The sequence below is a fragment of the Lontra canadensis genome, unplaced genomic scaffold, assembly GCF_010015895.1.
Source record: "Lontra canadensis isolate GAN:19392208 unplaced genomic scaffold, GSC_riverotter_1.0 scaffold31, whole genome shotgun sequence".
Lineage (NCBI taxonomy): Eukaryota > Metazoa > Chordata > Mammalia > Carnivora > Mustelidae > Lontra > Lontra canadensis.
Window position 1 is genome coordinate 8,268,490 of NW_022631025.1, and position 26,453 is coordinate 8,294,942.

Sequence of the window (26,453 nt, forward strand, 5' to 3'; positions counted from 1 at the left end):
TATCCACCCCTCCAGTCTGTACCAGTCCAATCCAAACCACTGTTCAAACACCAGCGTGGGTCTCATTTCCTTCATGAGACCTTCTTTTGTTTTTCCCACCATTGTTGCCCCTTCTCTGATCGAGACTTCTGATACGCTCACTACAATACATCATTTAAATATTTTCTCACATCCTTCATTAACTGCTTCCTAATTACTTGGCCTTTTCTTCCCAGCTGGATAGTTCTTGAAAAGCAAAACTACATCTTTCTCAGTATATACTTACTAATGAAGTGATCTTGTAATTACACACATTTCACAGTACTCCATCTCACAGAGAACCCCATACACTGCGCTCAGTCAAAACACTCATTTCTAAATTAGCTATGATAAAGTCAAGATAGTTTTCCCAAATCAAGAGGCTTGGCTTGACTCTGTGTGGAACAGATCTTGGCCTTTGGTTGACCATGAACTTGAGTGAATCGGTCAAAGGACAGAGCCACTGCAACAGCCAATCCAAGGTAATCTGGGCCTATGTCATCAGAAGCGTGGTGCCCAGATCATCCTAAAACATTGTCTGCACTAACCAAGTCACAACCCGAGTGATGTGTGCAACTCAAATTCTGTATACACGTGGTCAAGCTACTGGTCATCCACTATGGTGAGATAAAACCAAGGAAAGGAGGTGGAAATGCTTACTAATGGAAAACTACTGAAGGAACCAGTATGTTCAGAAGACTAGCTAACTGAATGGACATTATAGCAAAGATAATTATTTGTTCTATGTTCCTCCATGGGGCAGAACCACTAGGCAGAATTTTTAGGTAAAGGGAGAAAATGGTCCCAGTTTTACATGTACTAAGTGTATATACAAAAAGTTATTTCCCAGTGATTGAAAGCACTGGAGCAGACATGAAATGTCTATATCCAGAATGCTTTTAAAAGGATTTATATGTTAAGGGGAAAGTTATGATAAGGTGGTCAAGTAAAGAGCCTAATATCTTCTTTCTACCTCATTTTCTGAAATTGAGGAGGTCCCAGATTTCTCTTGCCTCCTACGAATATGACAGTCACTCAGTCCCAAACATAAGCCCCATTCCTTCTTTTCTGAGCCAGCCATAGTGAGCTGGAACAACAGAAAATTCAAATGCCTATGAGCAGGCAACTAATTGTTTCCATCAGATTGAGAAGAAAATAATGAAAGAGAGTCTCCACTGTAGAACCAGTACATCTATACACTGCTCAAAAGTATTCAAATTCTAGTTATTTTAAAACACTGTGGCAGGCAAAATGAAACAACCAGTTTACAACCCTGAAATAATCACAGGACAGAAAAAAATAAGGAAGGATTTTTAATTGTTTTATTCTGTCCAATTTTTGCTGTGGCCATAGATTTTAGTGATTATTAGCATAGATTTTAGGAGCCAGAACAACTGGGATCAGATAACAACTCAGTCATTTCTAGATACTTCATTTCCCTGAAACTTAATTTCCTTATCTTTAAAACAAGGGTAAGAAGTATACATACCTAACTGGTTTGCTTTGAGAAAACAATGAAATAATGTGTATTATATACTTAGAGCACTGCCTGGCACTTAATGAGTGCTCAAAAATGAAGCTGTAATTGGGAGGATATTCTAAGTACAACCGTTTTAGGACTCTCTAAGTGGTACAGCTTACCTGAGAGTACATTTCCTAAACCATAAGCCTTAAAAGACTTCATAAGTGTTCTTAACAAAGAGGGTTCCATGATTAAAGCATTTTGAGAAATGGCAATATATTAATTATATATGTTATACATATTAACTTTGTTTAACCTGTTTGACCACAAAACCTTAATCCTTTGACACACACATCTATTATCCAAAGATCTAGTCAATTTTATGACTACATCTTAGAAATGCCTTAATCTGAGTTTCCAATTTTCTTTCTTAAAGTATACTCTTTCACCATTTACACCCACTCCTAGTTCCAAAAATGATTTGAATCAAATTCTAATGGAGTCAAAGAAACTCCTTTGTCTAGAGACCTCAATCTTTCTCCATCTTCTTTCTCCACTAGACTTCTTTCCTTCCCCCAAATCCACTGCAAAACTTCAAAGCCACCGTTGGTATCCATTTCCTTTTCCCCCCCAGTCTCACTGAGAGTCAACTGATGTACAATACTGGGTTATGTTTAAGGTTTACAAAGTGTTGATTGGGTAGACTTGAAATTGTAGAATGATTACTACCGTAGCTTTAGTGAACACCTCCGTCCTGTCACATAATCACCTTTGTTTGTGAGGCAAACACTGAAGATCTCTTGACAATTTTCAAGATACATAATACATAATACAGAATTGTTAACTCTAACCACCATGTTGTACATTAGATCCCCAGAACTTAACCATCTTATAATGGGACGTTAGACCCTTTTGGTCATCTTCTCCCACCATGCCCCCCAACAGCCTCTGGCAATGACCATACTACTGTTTCTATGAGTTTGGCTTTTTTAATATTCTACATACAAATAGGATTGAATGGTATTTGTCTTTCTCCACCTGACTTATTTCACTTAGCACAATGCCCTCAAGGCCCATATTCTTGCAAAGGGCAGGATTTCATTTTTCTTATGGTTGACTAATATTCCATTGTTTATATATATGCCACCTGTTCTTTATCCATTCATTCACTGACAGAAACTTAGGTGTCTTGGCTACTGAGAATAACACTGCAGTGAATATGGCATTGCAAAACCTCTTTGACATCTCGCTTTCATTTCTCTTGGATATATACACAGAAGTGAGACTGCTGGATCATCTGACAATTCTATTTTTTAAATTTCTGAGGAACCTCTATAATTTTTCTATAACAGTTGCACCAATTCACATACCCACCAAGAGCGCATAACGGTTCCCTTTTTCTCCACATCCTACCAAAGCTTTCTCCGTGTTTTTGAGGATAGCTATTCTAACAGGTGTGAGGTGATAGTTCATTGAGGTTTTGATTTGCACCTGAGGATCAGTGAGGTTGAACATCTTTTCATTTTTGTCTTCTTTCGGTATGTATTTCTTGATTCCGGCTCAACAGTCTTGAAGTCTACATAGTCTCTGCCTAAAGGATCCCCTTTTCTGCAGTACTGAGTATCTAGGGAAAAGTCCTCCCCTTCTCTAATTTCCTACACCATTTTCATACCTCTCCAGGGCCTAATTATTCCAACCACTGTCCTACAAGGTATATAAGACACAAAAATAGTGTAAGACACGTGGTTCCTGACCTCATGGAGTTTACTTCAGACTGGAGCATCCAGATCTCATTTTATGTGAGAATCAGAGAGGCTCAAAATTAACAACCCACTTCTGTGACAAGTGATCTAAGAGGTCTCCCTTCATCTTGAGATGGACTTCCTGCATTTCCTTGTCAATAGGAAGATTTGAGAAAAGATTAATACCATTAATAAGGGAACAATGACCTCTGTCAGGGATGACTCAAGGGCACATGAGACCTCTGAACATCAGTGATATGGTTGAACCTGTACCGCCTGAGGCTTAACGAGAAACACGGCAGGTCTTGCATTCCTGTGGGCCTCTATAAATAACAGCTTCCTCACATTCACCCAAAACTTGCTGTGCTTCCAAAGGTTGAGGAGAAAACAGTTTGTTGACATGGTCTAGAAACCAGCTGTGGAATTAACTGGAAATTTTTAGTTTGGGGCAGTTTGAAGACAGTTTGGGGCACTTGTTATTTAGGTCAACCTACGAGACTTCCAGTGGTACGTGTGTGACTTTGGGGGCTGGGATTATACAGGCGTGGGAAGGTTCATGCATGAGTTACAGAGCAGTTGTGACCCCCGAAAGTGAGCACACTCCAGAACGGACCTTCAGGGTGTCACGATGCAACGACCGGTCCTGTAGTCCCCATCCCTGGGAAAGCTGGGCCGAGCCCAGGCAGGCCCAGAATGAGAACACTCAGGACTCGGCCACTTCATGTGGGACAATTATTACATCAATATTTACAAAGGTGCCACACGGATTATGAACCAGTATCACACACACGATTTAACTGCCCAGTTTCCTGTGAGTTGCGATCCCTGTCTCCATTCTATGGACGCAGAAACCACAGCTCGGAGGCGGAGGCAGAGTGATTTTCCCAAGATCCTATAGTTCATAAACGGCAGAACAGGGACCCCAACACACATCCTCCTTGATTGAAATTCCATGTTCTTCTCTTCCTCCTAACACTCAATCCCCCTGGCTCCCATAGGTGGTAGTAAAGAAGTTCCAGTCAAAAATTAAAGGTGGAAAACACAGTGAAGGTTTTCCAGGTCGGCTAAACCACTACAGCAAGTGACATTATGGTGTCGGCAACCCAGCAGGCTGTCCTCCAAGTCCGCCCTGTTGGGTGTGACATCCCTTGTCCCGGAGGGGTAAACCCAGCATCACAAACTCCTATCAGAAGAGCACATCCGGACACTGGAACGGGATTCAGCGCCAAAGAGAAATGAGCTATTAGGCCATGAAAAGACACAGAGGAATCCCAAATGCATATTATTACTTGAGAGAAGCCCATGTGAAAAGGTGACAGACTCTAGGATTCCAACCACGTGACATTTGGAAGAGGCAAAACAATGGAAGCAATGAAAAGACCATTGGTTGCTAGGGGTTGCGGGGATGGATAAGAAGGCAGAGCACAGAGGGGCTCCTGGTTGGCTCAGTGGGTTAAAGCCTCTGCCTTCAGCTCAGGTCATGATCCAGGGTCCTGGGATCAAGTCCCGCATGGGGCTCTCTGCTCTGCCTGCCTCTCTGCCTACTTGTGATCTCTGTCTGTCAAATAAATAAAATCTTAAAAAAAAAAAAAAAAAAGAAGAAGAAGAAGGCAGAGCACAGAGGATTTGTAGGGCAGTGGAAGTATTCTCTGTGCTATGATAAAGGTGGATATGTATCATTATATCTTTGGTCAAGAACACAGAATGAACCACACCATTCACGTAAACCACAGACGGAGGGTGATAATGCTGGTGTCCACATGGGTTCATCAACCAAAACAGATCTATCACTTTGGTTGCGGGGAGGGGGTTCTGACCATGGGGGAGGGAGCCTGGGGGCAGGCAGGCGACGTAAGGAAAATCTTGGTACCTTCTTGTTATGTTTTATCTAAGAAAATAAAGCCTATTTTTAAAAAAATAGATTCATATACCTTCATTATTCCAAACATACTTAAAAAATTCTCCAATGACTGACTTGTATAGCAGTTTTTAAATTCATAACCTTTTAAATTCAAAACAAAATCATATAGGAGTCACCACAGAACCGCATCCTCACTTTTTTTTCTAACTGGAAACCTTCTATAGTCCCATCATCTCAGGAGCAAGAGGCCATTTTGAGAATCTGTTCCCTGGATTTGGAAAGTCTTTCCCCAGTCCAGAAGTTGTACATGAACCTCCTAGCCGAAGTGAGTAGCTGCTGTTGGAACATCACCCCAGTAGGAAACCATTCAGAGGTCCAAGCTCCGGCTTCACAACCCCATGCCCCAAGATTAGCAGGAGAGTCTTCGGAACCGTCTCTTGGAAGTGGAAGCACATTGCCAGTTGCGTGAGTCATCCTGGCCCAGCAGGCATCTGCTTCTCCCACCAGAATATGGATTCTTCTTCTCCTCCCTCCCCATCCGCTCCTGAAAAACACCTCCTAATGACTGTGGATGGTGCCCAAGAGAGGAGGAGGAGGGAGTCACCTTCCTGACCCGACAAGCAATCTGTTCACACCTGGCAGCGAGAGCCTTGATTATCCTCGAGTCAGGTTGTAGAACTACACATGTCTCTAATTTTCACAAAGCAAAGGAGCTCTTGTCTGGAATAAATGAGATAGATAAATTAGAGGGGGGAGGGAAAGAGTCAAAGGTGTCTCCCCCTACTTTTCATCTGTGGCGATCTGGCGCTCTAATCTATTGTACAAATGTCTGCACACAGCATGCCGACGCTTGCTTGTAAACTCACAGGAGGACTATCACCTGGAGACAATGAATAATGTCTGTTTCATGCCTTTCGCCCCTAATATACTTTTTGTTTTGAAGGCATCATATGGATTAAGTTAGTAACACCCATCCTCACGTGTTCAAGACACTATCTCCCCCTAAATCATCTCTTTTTGGAACTTGACAGGTTATCACACCTTGTCTCATTTCATGCTGCAGCTTCCCACGAGAAGATTAGTCTTGCTTCACAAATCACAGGCTCCTTTCCTGAGTGAAACACCTTCAAAATTAGAGCAACTGTCCCCAGGGGGTATCAGAGTTCCTTTTGCCCCACTCTGGGGTGCTCCGCCACGGGCCCTCACCATTCCAAAGCACCACGCCTTGGATCGCCTCCTTGATGGAGGCTCTGGAAGAACAGCCAGAGGAGGATTCACCCAGTGCGTGATAACTTCATCTCCCCTTCTCACAGGGTGTGCTTGGGGCAGCGCTCCAGGCTGCCTCGGCGTCCTGAGCCTGAGAGATAAAAAACAGATCATCGGCATCTTCCCAGTGGCTCTGTGGTTCAAGGTTTTCACGCGCAATTGCTTGCACCTTGCCCACTCGTTCCAAGCCACGGTTAGACCAAACAAAACCCGATGCAGAAACACCGGTGTGGGGTGCCTGGGTGGCTCAGTGGGTTAAAGCCTCTGCCTTCGGCCCAGGTCATGATCCCAGGGTCCTGGGATGGAGCCCCACATCGGACTGTCTGCTCCACAGGGAGCCTGTTTCCTCTTCTCTCTCTCTCTCTGCCTGCCTCTCTGCCTACTTGTGCTCTCTGTCAAATAAATAAATAAAATCTTAAAAAAAAGAAACACCCGTGTAAACACACACCACGGAAGAGTCACAGAATTTGACTGCTTCTCCCCACTGTTCCAAGGACATACTTTGTACTGGTAGCCGCTATCACTTTTGCCTGCTCAATATCCATCCCTTTCTCTTGTGGAATCACCACCTCGGTTTCTCCTGGGAAATCTCATCCTAATTGATACAATTTGCTTGGAGCCCACCCACCTCATGATCCTCGCATTGACGGTGAGCGTTTGAGCAGACCCAGCCAGTAAGAGGACTCCATCATCCTGGCCATAATCCTATGTGAGAACGGTGCCCTTGACACAAGTGAGGGACATACAGGATGGCACTGACACCTGGATCCAGCCTTGCTTGAAGTCAGTGCCACATCTGCATCACAGGAACTAGTAAACTTCCTTTCTTTCTAAGACAGTTTTAGCTGTGTTTCTCTCTGGACCCACAAGAGTTCTGATAAACTCACTACCCAGTAACTTGAAGGAGATAAAAGATATCAGTTGTCCTAAATAATTCACGGATCACTTATTCAAAAGCATATACTGAACACCTGTGTCAAGTTCTATGTTTGATGTTAGGGACCCAGAGACATGATACAAACAAACCTCGCCTTAAAGACTTTAAAATCTAGTACCCGATTTGGCAACAAAATCCAGTCTCAAGACCTCAAGTGACAGTGGGTACTCTTGAGTTTATTTTTATTAAGAAATTCAATGGCATAGATTGGCATAAGAATCTGCCAAATTTATGGAACCCAGCTGGGTGTGCTAGGACACAACCTGCATTTATTACATGCTATTGTGATAAGAGATAAATGCCTATCTAATAAATTCTGGAAAGATGACTCTGGTGACCACAGGTTGCTTATGTGTACACAGGGTCCCTTCCTTCTGATAATGACTTTGCAGAACCATGTCCACCATTGCTTGCAGTCTTGGTGTGACTGTCAACTTGTTAAGACTGCTCCCACTCCCAGACCATGACAGGGCCATGAGATACAAGCTGGTCCAATCAATTAGATTATTCCTTCTCAGTCCCCTTTCCAAGTCCTCCCCTCTCCCTCTATGCCTTAAACTTCCCTTTTAATTCTACTCACTCCCAACTCACGGCCTTAAATTTCATATACTGTCATCTCCCAAATTATTATCTCCAGCATAGCTCTCTCCCCTGAAGCCAATGTCCCATTGCATGTCCAACTGCCTACTCCTGATACTGTCACCCAAGCTCACCCTTGACACACCAACACCAAGCCTCAGATCCCTGGAGACATTTTCTTTCCTGCAGTCTTCCCCATCTTAGTAACTGCTCAGTCAAAAGAATTCCAGGTGTCACTGTTGATTCTTCTCTTTCACACTCCATATCCTGACCTCCTTCAAATCCTGAGAGCTCTCCCTTCAAAAAAAGATCTAGAACCTGATCACTTCTCACCATCCCCTCCACTGACATCACTCTGGCCCAGGCCCAATCATCTCCCACCTGGATGACTACAGAAGTTTTCTCACTGGTGACCTTGATTCAGCTTTGGTTCCCCTTCAGTGTATTCTCAATAGAGCAACTAGCACGATCCTTTCAAGAATGAGTCAACACAGTCATCTCTTCCAGAAAACTTAGAGTTGGTACAGATTTATTCTAGGACAAGTGCCCAGAAGAGACAGCCCTAATATTAGCACCTGCCACCTAGATACTCTGAGCTGTCCTTCTACCTTCATTGATGCTCAATTCTGCATATCCTTCAGTTCCATGAAGGATTGGAATTGAATCCAATTCACTGCACTACAACCGCTAAGTTTTCTATTTGATGCAAGCCAGGGTTGGTTTCTGTTGCCTACAGCCAAAGACTCCTGGTTGGTTCGAGAAGCCAAACATCTAGACTCTTACACAATACCATTTACTGTCGTAAATGCATAGAGGTATGGTGGTCTGGTGACTTGGGTGTTCTTTTCCACAATAGATAAGGATATACTTGCAAAACTCATTGCTTATAACTTAAAATCACACAAAAATAGTAAAAACAAATGACTTCTGTCTGGGTCTTTCCTGAAATGAACATGGTGTTGTTTATTTTAAACCAATCAGAACTTTGTTAATTTATAAAATGCTTTTCCTCATATAACAAAGATGTGTGCACGAATATTCTAAAACTATTTCATAACATAATTATGAACAGATTCATGAAGAGAGCAGAGTACCTTTAGCTCCACAGTAGCAATGAGAACTCGAACATCATTAAGTCTGACGGGACAAAACATGAAGGGCATGAAAAACAGCATTCGTGTCATTAAGCAGACTGATTCCAATTTTATGAAAAGAGAAAGAAGAAGGATATATACCAGAACATTAGCGATGGTTCTCTCCAGGTAGAGGAATGGAGATCATTTCTATTTTCTTATTTATGCCTTCCTGAATTTTTACAAGTTCTATAGTTAACAGCATTATCTTTAATAAAGGAATCAACAGTACTCATCTAGAATGTGAAAACACAAAAAATTTTTAAAAGATAGGGGAAAAAATCTGGGAAATGGTGTGTGCAATGGTGAAACCTCCCAACTACTAACACAAAGTCATCAAAATTAAATGAGATCCTCACCTTCTGAAACACCTTCCCTTCTGGAAAGCACCAGAACACTGGCACAGGGAAGGAGAGGAAATAAGAAAGGAGAACAGACGACAAGTCAGCACTTTTCAAATGACTGTCTGCAACAGAATCACCAGGGCACTTGCTGAGAGTGAAGATTCGTGACAGCCACCCCAGACCTGTTGGACCGGGTCTCTTGAGGGTCAAACCCAGGAGTATGCACTGCACAAATGCCCCCCACCCCAGTAAATCTGATGCCTGCTAACACCCAAGAACCACTGGAAAGACGAAGGAGGCTCCTTCAGGCTCCGTAAGGATTCACCAAGCCTCTGCTTTAATGATTTCAAAACTGAAATATAAAGCTTAACTCAGTAGAAGGAGAAAAATTCAATCAATCAGAACCATCACCAGGTTCCCACTTTGCTTTCTATTGTGTCGACATAATCTACACCATATGCCAGAGACGTAACATTTGCTATCCCAACCCCCATAAATCCATCAGCCCGTCATTGGATGATAGAGTGGAATCCTCCTTATGAAAGCGTATTTGACAAGTTCTAATAATTGATGGTGAACATGTTTCCTGGAACAAGACTATCATCACTGAGTGTTCGATCCAACCCAATTAGTTCTGAACATATTTGTTAGTCCTCTTTCCAGCATTTTCAAAGGATAGCACTTTAACGTTTAATCATTTCAATACTTTGCCTATTCTTCCTCATCTTTTCAGTGGACATTTTTCCGCCAAAATAAATGACTCTCCACACTGGTCCGTGCCTTGCTCCCTAGACTTGGTACATACAGTCCTATCTCGGTGCTTCCCATGGATGGCCCCCGCGCTCCTCCGTTCTTCTGGATTCGCTCTTTCAAGGCTCTGTCCATTCAGATTTGGCCACCTGGAGCAGAAACCCAATGGCAGTGGCTTAACCCAAGAGGCGATGTCTTTTCTCACGCAGCGAGAAGTCCAGAAGTACACCTCTCGGGGCTGGTCCAGATACTCAAGGATGTCACTTAGGATGCAGACCACATCCCTCCTCCTGCTGCAGCCTGCCCGGCGTGTGGCTTCCGTCCTCTTAGCTGTAAGGCAGCTAGGCCACCTCTGAGCACACCATGTGCATTTCAGACAAAAAGACGGAGGCAGGGAAACGTCTTTTATGCTAGCTAAACCCGGATCTTTTTTTTTTTTTTACATAGGTTATATTTATCTTTAATTTTTTTTATTTCTTTTCAGCATAACAGTATTCATTGTTTTTGCACCACACCCAGTGCTCCATGCAATCCGTGCCCTCTCTAATACCCACCACCTGGTTCCCCCAACCTCTCACCCCTCACCCCTTCAAAACCCTCAGATTGTTTTTCAGAGTCCACAGTCTCTCATGGTTCATCTCCCCCTCCAATTTCTCTCATATTTTTTTAGATTGTTAATATTTTCTTTTGTTTTTAGATTTTACTTATACTCATGTTAGTTAAAATACGGTGTTATTATTAGTTTATTATTATTATTAGTTATTATTAGTTATTATTAGTTTCAGGGGTAGAATTTAGGGATTCATCAGTTGCATGTAACTCTGGAAAACAATACGAAGGTTTCTTTTTATCTCTGTAAAAGGAAACAAAAAAGTTCTGATCCAGCAACTTCGCTTCTGAGGCTACATCCAAAGGAAACACAGTCACTATGTCTGCACCCCTGGGTTCACTGCAGCATTAATTACAATAGCCAAGACATGCGCACAACCTAAGTGCCCATCAACAAACGAACAGATAAAGAAAGTGTGGTGTATATACATGATGGATTATTATTCAGCGGTAAGAAGGGGAAATCCTGCCACCTACTCCAACATGGATGGACCCTGTGGGCGTTACGTTAAGTGAAGTAAGTCAGCCAGAGCAAGGCAAATAGTGGACAATTTCACTGACGTGCGAATTCTAAGCAAACTCACAGAAAGAAGCTAGATTTGTGGTTGCCAGCAGCGGGAGTCAGAGGTCAGGAATCTGGGTGAAGGTGCTCAAAAGTTATAAGAAAAGTAAGTCCTCGGGATGTAATGTACAACATGATAACTAGAATTAACCCCGCCGCATGGTACGTTGAATAGATCCTAAAAGTTTTCATCACAAGGGCGGAAACACATCTGCAACTCTAAGAGGTAATGGATGTTAAGTAAACCTGTGGTGGTTATCGTTTTGCTAGGTATACATACGTCAAGTCATTATATTACACACCTTAAACTCATACAGTGCTATACCTCAGATAGATCTCAATAAAAACTAGGGGAGAAACCTCTCTCTGGGAGACCTTTGTTTTCCATCTAATGGCCAGGAATATACAACCTTCCCATCCAAGCTGCAAGGGGACTAATTTGTTAGCTGGAGTTGACTAATAACAAAACCAGGGAGGAAGGATAGAGAGGTGGCAACCAGCAGTTTCTGCCACAATATCATAATCAAATCTGCAATGACATCTTTTTGGACTCCTTTTCCACAAAGATCTGCCCCACTGCAAAAATTCCTCAGCATTCACTCTCTTTTCCTCTCCCATTTGTTGCCCATCCATGATAATGAATCCAATACAGAAATTTATCTACGTCCACAAATAGTAGGCCTGAACGTCAACCTAAAAACCTGATATATAAAATAATCTTCTTCCATTTTCTTTAACTCTGATTCAGTCTGACTCTTGACTTCATCCCCATGGGTATCAGTCATGATGGGAAGCAAAGGCTATTCCTAGGCCACACTCGAAGACACAAGACTTGCATGTTCTCATGAGTCATTCAGCACATCACAGTCCCTGCCAACAGCCCTATCGTCCAAGCCCAGTCTACTCCACTGGGTTCGGGAGCTCTGGATGCTAGTCACACATGGCTTCTGGAATTCTCACAAAAGTAAGAGCACAGAGCCAGCCTCACTAAGGGTGCTAAGCAGTTACTTCCTCTGACATTGTGCACCGCCACAGAACAGGAGATAAACCCCACAGTCTTTTACCCACCGCTCATTTTTTGGTGGGAGTGGGGAGGGAGGAGAACCAAGAGTCTCACAAAAATCCTTTTCTGTTTTCTTCAAAGTAATACAGCAGCAAGTTCTTTCCCAGCCACTCTGCTCTCCCTGAGCCTACCATGCAGGAAAAGTAAAGGAAGAAATAGATGTGTCTTCAAGTTAGCTTCTGCATTAAGACCTGTAGGGGGCTGAGAGGGGCTTAACTACCTTTGCAGATTAGGTGAAGGAAAAATACAGGAGGGGGATGAAAATATATCTCTTACTATAGTTTTCTGAGACATTGGTATGACTTACATCCACAACGAAGGAGAAGTTCCCAACCCCCTGACAAGACACACTTTGGTCTTTCACACCCAGCATGATGTCATGAGCACAGTAACTTGGTCCATCCATGTTTAGCCTGTAATAACTAGCCACTCTAAGTTCTGCTCAGTCACTTGAGCGAGAAATGAGGAGTAAATTTTATAGGGTCTGAAGATGGTGTAGATGTCTACTAATCTAACACGGTTAGGCCTCAGATGCACATTTTCTCAGATTCAGTTGAGAGTATCAAGCAATGTCATAAAGAGAGGCTAGAAGTCTTAAACTCAGTGAGCAATGATTAAGAGGACCATGAATGGGGAGAAGGTCATGAAAACGAAAACAAAGATGTGAAAACAAACAGAGGCCCGTCCAATTGTATAATGCAGAGAAAAGCATGTGGGTTTCAGACATCAGAAAGACCTGGCTTTAAATTTCAGCCCATGAATGAATTACTAAACTTCTCTGATCCTGTTTTCTCATCTGCGAAGTCAGGACAAAACTTTGAGCACTTCCAACCAGCATGTGTTACCTATCGCAAAGGAGGATGAATGTCATGAAGACTAAAATAAGAAAGCGTGTAATAACGCATGGCCCATTGCCCAGGAGTTGGTAGACTCTATAGGAAATATTTGTTTCCCCTTCTGCTTTTCCTCCTCCTGTGATCTACTCTGAGTTTGGGCTCCTAAGCAGGACGTGACACTGTCAAAATGACTGCCTTTCGATTCATTATCCTGTCTGATTAATATTATAAGCATCAAAACTAGCATTCCCACGGAGAGGAACTCCAGGATCATCGATGGTGTAATTTCTCCTCTCTCCGGGCACTTCCCCTTGCGTGTTCCAGAACCTTCCCCAAAACCACCTCTGAAATTAAGCTTAGCCAACATCTTCATCCAAACCCTCTCCTTGGATTCCCCCTATTTCTCTTGGTCTTAAAAACAGAGTCACCTGGGCTTTTGCCCAGCCCCAGGCACTAGGCCTGCCAATTTTTTCTCCCGAGAACGTCTCCTAGTTACCCATTCTGTTCATTTCCTTATGCCACTTCCTGAGGACCCACTCCCTCCATCTCACAACTAAAGTGTTGCCAAAGCTTCTTTGCTGCTTTGCTCACGGTGATGCTTGATTCGAGAACCATCTTTCCACCGTGTTCAAGTCGCTGAGCCTTGCCAGAGGAAAGAAGAAGCATCTTTCGTGTCTCATCTGCATCTAGCAAGTGCGGGGACACGTGGTGCCTGGAGCAGTACCTGAGCCGTTGGCATCATTGTTCAGTCTGCGTGATACCAGCCACGCGTTGCAACGGGGAGCTGTGCGGGCAGGAAGCAGTGCTTTCCGTTTCTGTCGCATTTGCTCCAGCAGTTTGTTCACTAGACCACAAGCACTAGACCAAAAACACTTTCTTTAAAAATAGGTGTACTTTTTTTTTTTTTTTGAGAAGAAGAAAATTTTTTTTAAATCTCTTTGGCATTTCTGTTCTGATTTAAACTGGTAAGGTCTTATTTTAATCCCCTTAAAAGTTAGGTGCAAATGCATTCTCCCCCTCACAGTCCTATCCTTGCTCTTCCCTGGTAAGTTTTGTTGATCCTGCCTAAGTACCAACACGGTCAGCATCTCTTTTCCCTTTGAGCAACTTACCAAGCCAGGACAACAGCCTCTGTCTAAAATGCTAGCATGTGTATTTTCCAAATGCTTCTAACAGACCTCATGTTGAGGTTTTCCTTTTCCCTGATCTAAAATGTGAAAATGGTGCTGTTGAAAAAGTCAGGCTCGCCCAGAAGCATAGCCAAAGGATCACTTGTTCATCTCTTCTCACTTCTCAATACAAAGTCTGCCCAGCCTTGTTACCGGCTTTATATAATGTTTCAGAGACAAATAAAATATTTGGGGATGTTTGCTCTGTAAACAGCACTTTGCGAACAACTTTAAGAAGAGCTTCATGTCTATCCATAAACACCTCCTCTGTGATTGCAACAAGGGTCACAGTTGTAAACAGTTTATGGTCAATTACTTGATCAAAAGTCATTGAAATAAAGGGTATTCTGGTCTTTCTTTGTGCCTGTGCACACCATGCAATGTTCCCTTCCCCTGCAGAAAAGGGCCTTTTAACCCACTGCAGAGAGACTTGTTCCCAAATGTTTCTAATTCAGCTAAACATCTTGATAGGAAATATCATAAATTATATGTATAGACCTGTCAGTACAATTTTCAACAGGAGTAACATGAGTTCAGTTTGAAATAAAACGAAAATCAGACCAATTTTTGAACTTGCTACCCCGAGTTTTAATCCAAAACCCATTTGTGCAGAAAGAAAAGGCAAAATTTTAGTCCTCTTGGAAAAAAAACCTACCATTGAGAAAGATGCTCAAAGTGCAGTCAATCTCTGTTTCGTACTTCTCTGGTAGGTAGAGGAAAAGTAAGCACAGGCACATAAATGTTCCGGTAGAAAACCAGACCTAGCAAGACCTCTGGCAGTACTTAAATACCCACTGTCCTGTAAGTTCTTGCTTGACTTCTCCCATCCTAGGTAATTAAAAAGGGTCACCAAAGGGCCAAAGTGTGTGACCCTAGCGGACACTAAATTTGGGAAAAGGAAGGGACAGGCAGGATGAGGGCTGATGATCTTGAATATTAATTCCTTTTCCAAGTTTATTTGTGGTAACATAGCACAGTCAGCATACAGGAATCTCTCCTTGTTGCACAATTGTCTAGAAAGAGAATGAGCTTATCAGGAACTACTTCTCCAGAACACATTCACCTTACGGAAAAGTAGTGCAGTACGGACACACCGGAAACACACGCTTGCCTTTTTCTGCTCCTAGGGCAAGCTCACATGTCTTCTGCCCCCTTTTATTTCTACAGGTGATGAACGAGACTTCCTTCAACTCCCTATTCCTAGAGAATAAACCTACATAAATAAATGGTTTTGGGGGGTTGGGGGTTTTATTTATTATTTAAGTTAATTTAGGTAACTTTAGTTAATATTATTAGTTTCAGGGGTAGAACTTAGTGATTTATCAGTTGGGTATAACACCCAGTGCCCATTACATCATATGCCCTCCTGAATGCCCATCCCCCAGTTACCGCATCCCTCACCCACCTCCCCTCCAGCAGCCCTCAGTTTGTTTCCTATGGTTTAGAGTCTCTTATTCGTCACTCTCTCTGCTTTTACCTTATTTTTCCTTCCCTTCCCCTCGGTTCATCTGTTTTGTTTCTTAAATTTCACATATGAGTAAAATCATGTGGTATGTGTCTTTCTCTGACTTACTTGTTTTGCTTAGCATAATACCCTCTAGTTCCAAGATATAATATACGAAGTGAAAAGTTTAGATGAACGGGTTATGGCCATATAAACAGAGGTGCTTTTCCATTTTCACTCACAGCAAACCTATCTTGGGACTCATTTGGGGGCCATTAAACTAAAAGGCTAAGATTGTATAATCAAAAAAATCCATCCAAGAAGATTCAGTAAAATTGATACCAATATTTTCTTTCCTCAAAAGAATATTTCATATTAACTTCAGAATTCCAGTCCCACAAGTTTAATGTATCCATATGGACAACAGTACAACCAACTTGCCATTCCTCATCTAAATAACCAAGGAAATTAGATTTGATCTTAATTATATAATGTTTGTTGCATGCATAGTAAAAACTCATCAATTAAAAGTTCACTGGCATTTAGTCTACAGTTGGAGGAAAATGAAATGTACTTTAAAATATCTATAACACCCTGTCTGATTCCATTTCTGTGACATTCTTATAAAGGCAAAACCAAAGGAACAGAAAATACATCAGTTGCAGCCAGGGGCTAGGGAGGCGGAAAGGCAACAGACCACAAAGGGCCATGAGGGAAGTTTTGCGGGGCATGGGAACTGTTCTATATCTCAGTCGTGGTGACCAGGGTCATAGATACCTGTGTCAAAACCTTGGATCGCCAAACCTACATAACGTATGAAAATGATACTCAATAAACCAGGCTTTCGAGATTATCTATTGAGAAAACAACTGAACGATTTTTAATACAACAGATGGTAAAGTGAAAAATTTCTCAGAATTGTCAAGCAGATTAGAAGCAGTGTTGCACACCAGCAGAGCAACCCACTGGCATGGAAATGCAAGGAACAGAAATGAGTCTACTACTGATAGATGCTGACGACAATGCTTCCTTGAAGAAGGAAGTCTGCCAACAACCAGCGCTTCACATACTCTCCCTTGCGCGCCTGGGTGGCTCAGTGGGTTAAGCCGCTGCCTTCGGCTCACATCATGATCTCAGGGGTCCTGGGATTGAGTCCCACATCAGGCTCTCTGCTCGGCAGGGAGCCTGCTTCCCTCTCTCTCTCTCTGCCTGCCTCTCTGCCTGCCTCTCTGCCTACTTGTGATCTCTGTCAAATAAATAAATAAAATTTAAAAAAAATACTCTCCCTTAGTGTGCATAACTGCAAGCTAAGATAAGTTCAATTTAGAAAGCACTGCGACCAAGTTTAGCTTTTCCTCACTTGCATGAATGGGTGGGGTGGTGGGGTGGTTTCGTCTAAGTCAGAAGTCGGCAAACTTTTTCTGTGTGGGGTAAATGGGTAAGTTTGCAACTACCCACCAAAAAATCCAGAGAAAATAATTAAAGAACAGGCATGGCTGGGTGCTAAAACTTTATTTATGGAGGCTGAAATTTGAGTTTCACCTCATTTTCATGTACCACAAAATAGTCTCCTTCTTTTGGTTCTCTGCAGCCATTGGGAAATGTGAAAACCGTTCTGAGTTCCCAGGACATACAAAAACAGGCAAGGACGATAGTTTGTCAAGGCTCTCGGTGCTAACGGTAAGGTCTCCTTGGACGTGCAGGTCTCTCTCGAGTGCTATGAACTACTTTTTGCTAAGTCTGTCCATATCAAGGCCCACCACTTTAAAGTCACTGAGACACACACACAAAACTACCCAGATTGCCTCGGCTTAAATATCAGAGAAGAGGAAAGGTGACAAGCCTATATATAGACCATGATAAGGAAATTCTGCCTGTAATAAAAAGATGCAAAAGAAAAACAGTGGGTTCACACCTTCCTAACTAAGGTTTTTCAGACTCCAGACTCACACTGCCTAAGGAAAGCAAGTCTGGTTTGGCCCCCCAGGTGTAAGGGCTTAATGTCACCTGTTCAGGTAATGAATGGTTGATATTAACATTCCTTCAAACAGTGTTTCTACTGACTGTAACTTACAAACACGTATTTTTAGATACACAAGATGGTCTGCGGGGGGACAGTTTGGAGAGAGGGAGGTGCTGTCTTAGTGAGGACAGGAACAGGGCACATTTATCTGAAACACATTTGTGTGATGGAAACATTTCCAGCTGCACCGACGCTGTAACATCTACACCCAAATTAGCTCAGGAGTCAACAGATCTCGTTTGGTTATTACATTTATTGCATCTACTATCTACAAATGAAATACAGCTGCGTTGTCAGTATCCCCACATCCAAGCATCTGCTTAATGAGCTTGCAAGGTAGGACCGATCAGGAGGACTTGCTGACAACAAATAAAGAGGAAACCCAATCCTCCCGCCCCAGACAGACACTGCCCAGCTGAAATTCCTTTCCTTTATGGGCAGCAGTAGTCATATTTTAAGAGACCCTAATCAGGTATTTATCCTACACACAAGCAGCAGTAATTCAGTTTATTTGCTAAATAGAAATTGGGTAAATCTGGCGTCCAAATCATAGTCACAGCATTGCCCGTACAGTCCAAGGTCGCTTGGGTCGCCTTGGGGCATGGGAGGGTTGGTGGGGGGAGAAGGGGGGGACACAAGGCAGGGGACGAGAGCCACATTTCCAGCTGCGCAATGCCCAGTCTGACATTTTGACAGAGTCTCTAATCTTTTTCACATTTCTTTCTACACAACAGGATGGTGGAACCATATGCTCCCAGTTTCCCTGCAATTTTTTTGGATTAGGTTTTTTAAGAGAGATGAGGCTGGAGGCCTGGATCTAGGCAGAGTCAGAGTTGGGAATTGTCTCCATATTTCTACCAGTTGAAAGAATCTCTAAGGATCTCCCCCATTGCCAGTATATATTTTATAGGCACTGGGTAGACACCTGTTTTCAATCGCACCTTCACATCAGAGGAGCCCTCTAGGAACAGCCTGAGAGCACAGGCCTGGCTGAGAGCACAAGGAGCAGTTGCCGGCCTGGGGCTGTCTTCTCTGTTTGCTTTGTAAATGATTTCTGAGCCACGTGTGGGAGAAAGGCCTGCCCGGGCTCTCACTGACATCACGCCTGTGGAACTCCAGCCTCGCCATAGGAATGCTACAGAGGCGGACACGTGCTTAAGCGGCTGGTCAGCCAGGGTCTTCCTCATTGCAAATGGATTTGGGCTCATAAACTACAGGAGATTACTTTTAAGCCCTCATGGTAGACCTTGCTGAGCGGGCTCCAGGTGACATGAAAGGCAGAGGAGGGGCAGCGAGGTGAGCCCAGCCCCTTACCCCGTTCCAGATGTCTGGACTCAGAAGCTGGGGCATGGAGAGGGATGTCCAGGGCAGCTGGAGCCCACTTCTGTAGCCAGAGCAGTCTCTGCTGCCCGGCACCATGGGTCACATGCCTCTCCCCCAAAATGATTCCCTGGAAAACGAAAGCTTTCATCTCAAGCTATGTATGGGGTTGTCCTTAAGGCCAGGCCTCCTCCTCTGGTGGGATCTGAAGAAACTCCTTAGCCATCCAGCCCCTTAGCATCGGGGAAGAGGATTAAGATACCTTTTCCCAGGTTTAGAGAAATCTGGATTCCAATCTCACCTTCCAGGTCTGTGACTGAAGACAAGCCTCTTTCGTGATCTCTGAACCAGTGCACTGATGTTGATTACTCACGGCGGACCCTGCATAAATCTGGAATCTGCCGCAAAAAGACAGCTGTCTGGGAACCAGATATTGTAGCTGGAGGGCTCTGATTGCCTTATGCCAAGCAGATCCCAGCCAAAGGTGGGATTCCATGACCTCCCATGACATGGGGGAGCTTGTGGTCTTCTCCTTCCCATCTTCCAACCTTTCCGGTTGCCTAACGCTGGACTTGACTCTCCCTGTTCCCCACAGCCACACTCAGCTCCTCGGCTTTGGTTAGGTTTTATACAGGAAAACGTCACATGAGCCAATTATGCATGTGACTTGGAATAGCTGAATACAATGTTTGAGGCAGACTGAGGGAACCCCTCAAGCCCAAAAACGAACAAAGTCATAGCTTCAGCCTTCAACCAACAGAGGAAGAGGACATAGAGAGGGAGTCTAAAGGCTTTCCTGATAGCTTTCTGCAGGTCCACTAAGTCATCTTTTCGTTAAGGACAAAACAATCAGAAACTCAATTTGAGAGTGGTCAAGACAGAGAGACACATTCACACTACAAACCCCAGAACCAGGCCATCTTCATCATAGCCAGGCCTCCCTCTTATAATCCTTCCAGAGTCGGGATGCCTGAGTAGTCAACGGGTGGTGGTAGTGGAAGGGGCAAATGAGAGAACCGTGTCCTCACTTCCCAAATCCTGACGCTACAGCCGTAGCGACTTCTATCACCTTCTTTGTGCCCTACTTTTTCAGACGCTTCAGAATGCTTCAGGCGTTGCATGTTCTAGGCCAATCCCAGACTTTCATTTCTCTTCCCTCCCATTAGGAAGGATGAGGACCTGTGCTTGGAATGGAGGTACCACAGATGCAGAGTCTGTGTCCTCCCAGAATTCCTGTGTTGAACCCTAACCCCCAGTGTGACGGGACTTGGGGATGGGGCCTTCAGGATGGGATTGGATCAGGAAGGTGAAGTCTTCGTGAATGTGACTAGTGCCCTTAGAAACAAGATCCCGGCACGGTCACTACAGACAGTTGTCTGTGAACCCAAAATTGCAGCTTCACCAGTTGCTGAATCGGCCAGCACCTTTCCCTCGGACTTCCCCTTCAGAAGTGTGAGAAATAAGTTTGTTGTTTGTGCATCACCTAGTCTACAGCATTTCTATCACAGCAGCCTGAAGGACTAAATGACTAAAACAGGAGGCAAATGGCAAACATCAGGGTAACTGAGCCACTAACATTAGAAGCTGTCACCTCTGCCCAAGCTTCCCCCGGGCTCTTCTCAGCAAGATTTCACTTTGTTTTTGCCTAAGAAAGAATAACAGTAGTGAGGAAGGAAATGCTCCTGGCCAGAGTCTTGGTAAACCTGAGGGGCCGCGGTTCCGAGGACAGTCTGTTACTTGGCTTTCACGGACGCCCATGCTCAAGTGTCAGTTACTGATATCCTCATACCCACACACTTACTTACTTCGCCCATGAAACCCGTGTTGTTTTCCTTCCTATTATCAGCATTTCATAGCTTGTCATTCCAGTCATCTTTAAGAAAAAAAGGTTGTTTTTCCTTCATTCGATCTGTCATCATGGGGTGGTTTCCTTGCTCTCTCTCACACCAAAGAACCCCCCCTTTCCCGCACGCACATGCTTACACACACACACACACACACACACACACACACACACTTCAATGTGGGCCTGCCCTTCAAAAGCCAAAAACAACAAGATCAAAAAGTTGTTAGTGGAGCAGATGTCAAGTGGTCCCCCTGGACGCCTACTTAACCCCTTCCAGAGACCTGACTGGACCCTGACAAGGAATTGATTTGGTGAGGAAAGCAGAAGTCTTGGTAAACAGGGCCCCAACTCTCCTTATAAATCTCCAAAAGGAAGGACGGTGCAATGATTCCACACATTTGCCATCTGCCCCCAGGGAAATGTGCCCACAACTGCTTTTCAAAAGGAAATTTTAACTGTGAACGTGCTTTGCTCATTGGGGTTGTTTATGACCCAATGTAATAAAATTTGATGCTGCAAACTAGAAGCAATGTCCTTGTTTTGTTTCTTTAGACCTTCCTCTCTTCCTACTCTAGAACTGTTACCAAAAACCAGGTGTGTGACATGTCTGAGCAGAAGTTAAGGAATCGGGGCCTTTTATCTACATGACAGAGATTTATGGAGGATTTCAAGACCTAATGATTACAAATGGGCAGGAAATTAGCATGAAGGAACTTTTCCTTATCTTACCTCTAAACACAGCATGCATCACGAATTTATCATGTTAGACTAGGGCCATATTGGGATGACCTGACCTGCAACTCTTCCATAAGTAAAAAAAAAATTGGAGATTCACAGACCTGTACCCCTGGGGGAAAAAAAAAATATATATATATGTTTATAAAAAAAATTATTAAAAAAAAAATTGCCAACTATTTTTAAAGTCCTCACGGGCAGCATCTCAAATTGCAGCCTTTTTATTTTTGTTTAGGATTTATTTATCTATTTTAGAGAGAGAGGGCAAGAGAGAGCAAGCGGGAGGGACAGAGGGTGAGGAAGAGAGAATTTCCAGAAAATTCCACACGGAGCATGGAGCCCGACTGCAGGGCTCGATCTCACAACCCTGAGCTGAAACCAAGAGTCAGGTGTTTAGCCAGCTGCACCACCCAGGTGCCCTTCAAACTGCAGCTTTTTCCAAAACCAGGGGATTATTACCCAAATTGTGTATATACAATAAGATGAAAAGATGGACATTTCTGAAAGTGCTTGGCTGGAACAAGTTTCCAAAACATTGACAGTAATCAGAACGATCAAGATATTTTCCTGTCATCAGATAACTTTGACTTCAAATGAGTGGCCACTTGATAAAGGAGCAACTGTGTTTGCAAATCAAATATAGATCGTGACGTAACATTGAACCCATTTCCAACTCCCTGAACCGAGATTCTACAGCCATTAAATAGCCCTCAAAGATATAAGCAAACTCCTTGCCTTAAAGAAAAAAAAAAAAAAAACCTAGAAAAAGTCACCCCATGTGGCTTCAGACTCATGCTCTTTTTAATCAAAAGCATTTGATGGTCATTAATTACATGTTTGTCAGAAACTCTAGGCTGTTTCGAACATTGTTCTTTGAACTGGAGTATCACGTTCAAGTGCACTGCCCGTCAACAGCGGGTTTTATTGCACTTTTACTTCACCTTTTCCCCAGTGTCAAGCGATTCAGGTTGCATAGGAGCTGACAAGCATCAGCAATGGAAAGTCTGTGGGGGATGATAGACAGTGGGGTTTGTAACTTTCAAAGATGCGGGCTGCCATATTTCAGGGGGGAGGCCCCAGTGACAGGCCTGCTTTCATTTACTTGTGCATGAATGCTTTGGTCGCAGGGCTCAGTTATGGACTTTGACATCTCCCCCAAGGTGCTCCAGAAAGCCATATCCAGGCAAAAATGTGCCCAACAATAGCTTAATCATAACCAGGAGATGTAGCATTGTGTGGCTGGCCACGGTGAGCTCCTCATTCTGGAAACCCACTCTGCCACCACTACTGTTTGCAGGAGGCAGAAAGTAACCCAGGCGCAGGCCTAATGTGAAGGAGGCCACAAAGATGCCGGTTCCAAGTGCAAGAGAAAGGTAAGAACTATCTGCATGTGAGGAGGGCTTCAGGGGACCTGGAATCCTAGGTTGTGCCCTAACTAGACGGTTTCAAGTTCAGCCAGTCTCTGCTCCCTTAGCTGGCCCCGTAGAAAACAATAAGTCCGGTCCCTGGAGATGCTGCCAATGGCTCCTGGCATCTTCCAGCCTCTGTGCCTTTGCCCAAACTCCTCCGTCTTCTTGGAATATGCTCCTCTTTCTTCTGTTTAAATCCAAGCCATATTTCTAGGTCCCAGATCTCTCCCAGAGCTCTCCCCAGAGCTTTCTTAGCATCACTCAGATGTCATCTGGGTCACTCTCCTCGGAGATGTAGTTAAACCTGACCCAGTCTCTAGCTCCCTATCCCAGTCTGGGATGAAGTTCTCCTCCTGATCACCATGAGTTCCCATCACTTCCATGTTTCCATTTCATTCTCTTAATCATGCCCTGTATCTAGTATCTGTCCAGTCCACCTCCTTAGAGCCAGAACACACAACTCAGTCCAGTAAATGTATTTTTATTAAGCATTTAATCATCTTTGTAGGCATTATTGAAGATTTAGCAATTCCTGAGGAACTACATTGAGAAGCATGCAACTTTTCATTACCTCCTGGCTCCATGTCAAGCTTTCTCTCTTTCTCTCCCTCCCTCCTTCCTTCCCTCCCTCATTCCTTCCCTTCCCTCTCTCCTTCACTCCCTCTTCCTCTATCCCACAACCAACACATTTTTTGCTCTATCCTAAGTAGGGCAATTCATTCAGGACACTAATGATCCCCATTTGCACCCACAATTATTTTCCAAGAAACTTGAAAAAGTAACATTCTTGAAAATGAAAATATTTACCCTGAACAAAATTCCTCTGAAAACCATTTTTGACCATTGTGTTGCCTTCAGAATTAATATCCCTTCCAAAATTCTATGTTATATGTCTGTATGCCACTGATCCTTATATTGTAACAAAAAATCTATTTTTTATCTGAACTTCTGAGGTTTGTGTCTTACTTTTCCATTATTTTGAGGATTCTGGGAAGTACAAACCATGCATATTCATTTTAAAGTATTCCTTTAAAGTAACTCACACATTGTTTTGGCCCTATATGACCCTCAAAATTTTCTGAAATTGTACCAGAAAATGTGTCAGATGGTGCATCATTCCTCCAAGTAACATCAACTGGTCGAGTTTTCTTGAAGTGGCGTTCTTAGCTCACATACCACCCCTCACTAATGCCATGTAACTAGAATCCAAGAAGACTAGACACAGATGTGCTTTGGAAAAACTAGTCAGGTCTGCTCTTAAACACAGTAATAGAGTTTTTTTATTTCAAATAATTCATCTTCCTTCCCTGGTGGTCTAGTTGTTAGGACTCGGCGCTCTCTCAAGTAATTCATCCTCTAGATGAAACCCAAACCGTATTATTCTTTGTACTTTAATATTCCCTCCACAAGCTTTTAAGTTGGGTCTTTTTTTTCTTTAGAATAAACATTATTATATTGTATGCCTAAAAAAAAACCAGTATCTCAAGTTTTTCTGGTTCTATTTCTGCTATAGGTTGTTTCTGTTCATTCTTACTTATGATGACTTTCTTCTTAAAATGTTAATGAATCATGGCAGTTAGGTTGCTTATTTTCCTGAATGGAATGAAAGTGGTTTCCTCCAGAAGAGACTTACCTTTGCTTCCGTCAGGAGCTTGAGGGTAAAAGGGCCTATTACCCTGGTCCCACTTTAAACTAAATTCTTAGATTTTTGTCAGACCATGCAAATAGTGTCAATTCAGGCTGAAAATACAAGTAAGGGGCACTGTGATTATAACTTTTCAGGAAATTTTTTCTTTCTTCTTCTGCTAAGCAACTGAGAAATTTCCTTCCAGTTCTCAAGGGAGGGACGGGAAGTGGATTGGGAATAAGGTTTATTTTGAGTTCATCTTTACATTGAAGGTCAACAAATCCCAAGCGGGATAATTAAAAAAGAAACCATACTTAGTACAGAACAACGAAGCCTACAAGAAGATCTTAAAAGCAGTCAGAGATGAAAGACCAACTATATTCAAAGGGGTAGCTGTTAGGCTGAAAGCTACAATGGAAGCCAGACAAAAGTAACCTATCTTCAATGTGCTGCAAGCAAACAATTGCCAACTGCAAATTCCATACCCAAGAAAATATCCGTTGGGATGAAAGTGAAGTAAAGACACTTTCAGACCAAAATAAACTTAGAGAGTTTGCCATCAGCCTAAGTAAATTCTAAAGGATATACTTCAGGGAGAAAAAAAGTGATTCCAGATGGCAGATTAGAAGTCCAGAAAAAATAAAGAGCAAGAAATACAACAAATAACATGAGTAAAATTAAATGAACATGAACCATATTAAATTAAAAAATGATAATATCTGTTGATAAAAATAAAATATACAACCAGAGTATAAATTCAGGGATAGGGCAAATGGAGTCCATGTATTCTAAAGGCCTTGTCTTGTTTGAAAAGAATATACAGACTGACTTACCTTAGTAAATGAGCTATGCATGTACTAATTGCACAACTAATCACTGAAGGAGTAGAAACAGGGTCCAGTAAAAGAAAAAAAAACAATGCAAAGAAAATATGAACTCAAAAAAAGTCAATAAACTGGGGAACCTGGGTGGCTGAGTCAGTTAAGCATCTGCCTTCAGTTCAGATCATGATGTCAGGGTTCTGGGATCGAGCCCCAACAGCATCAGGCTCCCTGCTCTGGGAGTAGCCTGCTTCTCCCTTTCCCTCTGCTCCTCTACCCACAAACCCTCTCCCAGCTCATGCTCTCTCCCTCCCTCTCTCTCTCTCTCAAATAAAGTCTTTTTTAAAAAGTCAAAGCAAATACAAAAACCAAAGATCAGACTAATAGATTAAATAAAGTCTATAAAATATGATATAAGTTCAAGTATATCAGTAATTACAATAAATATAAGTGAACTATGATTCAACTGAAAAACAGATTTGCAGATTATTTTTTAAAGCAACAAGATAATAAAGGATTTTTTTTTCTTTTTCTTTTTCTTTTTTTTAAGTAGACTCCACGCCCAATATGGGGCTTGAACTCACATCCATGAGGTCAACAGCCAGATGCTGTACCGACTGGGCCAGTCAGGCACCCCAACAAAGAAATTTTCTCACCCATAATATTATCAAAAAAAAAAAGGAACTAAAATTGATCTATGATTACACTTTTCAGAGAAACCACACTCAAATTTTTGTTTATCCTTTTAGCTGTTATCACAAAGGCAAACCTACATCTTTCTATAAAAAATGTAATCTAAGGTACCTGGGTGACTCAGTGGGTTAAGCCTTTGGTCTCAGGGTCCTGGAATCGAGCCCCGCATCAGGCTCTCTGCTCAGCAGGGAGCCTGCTCCCCTA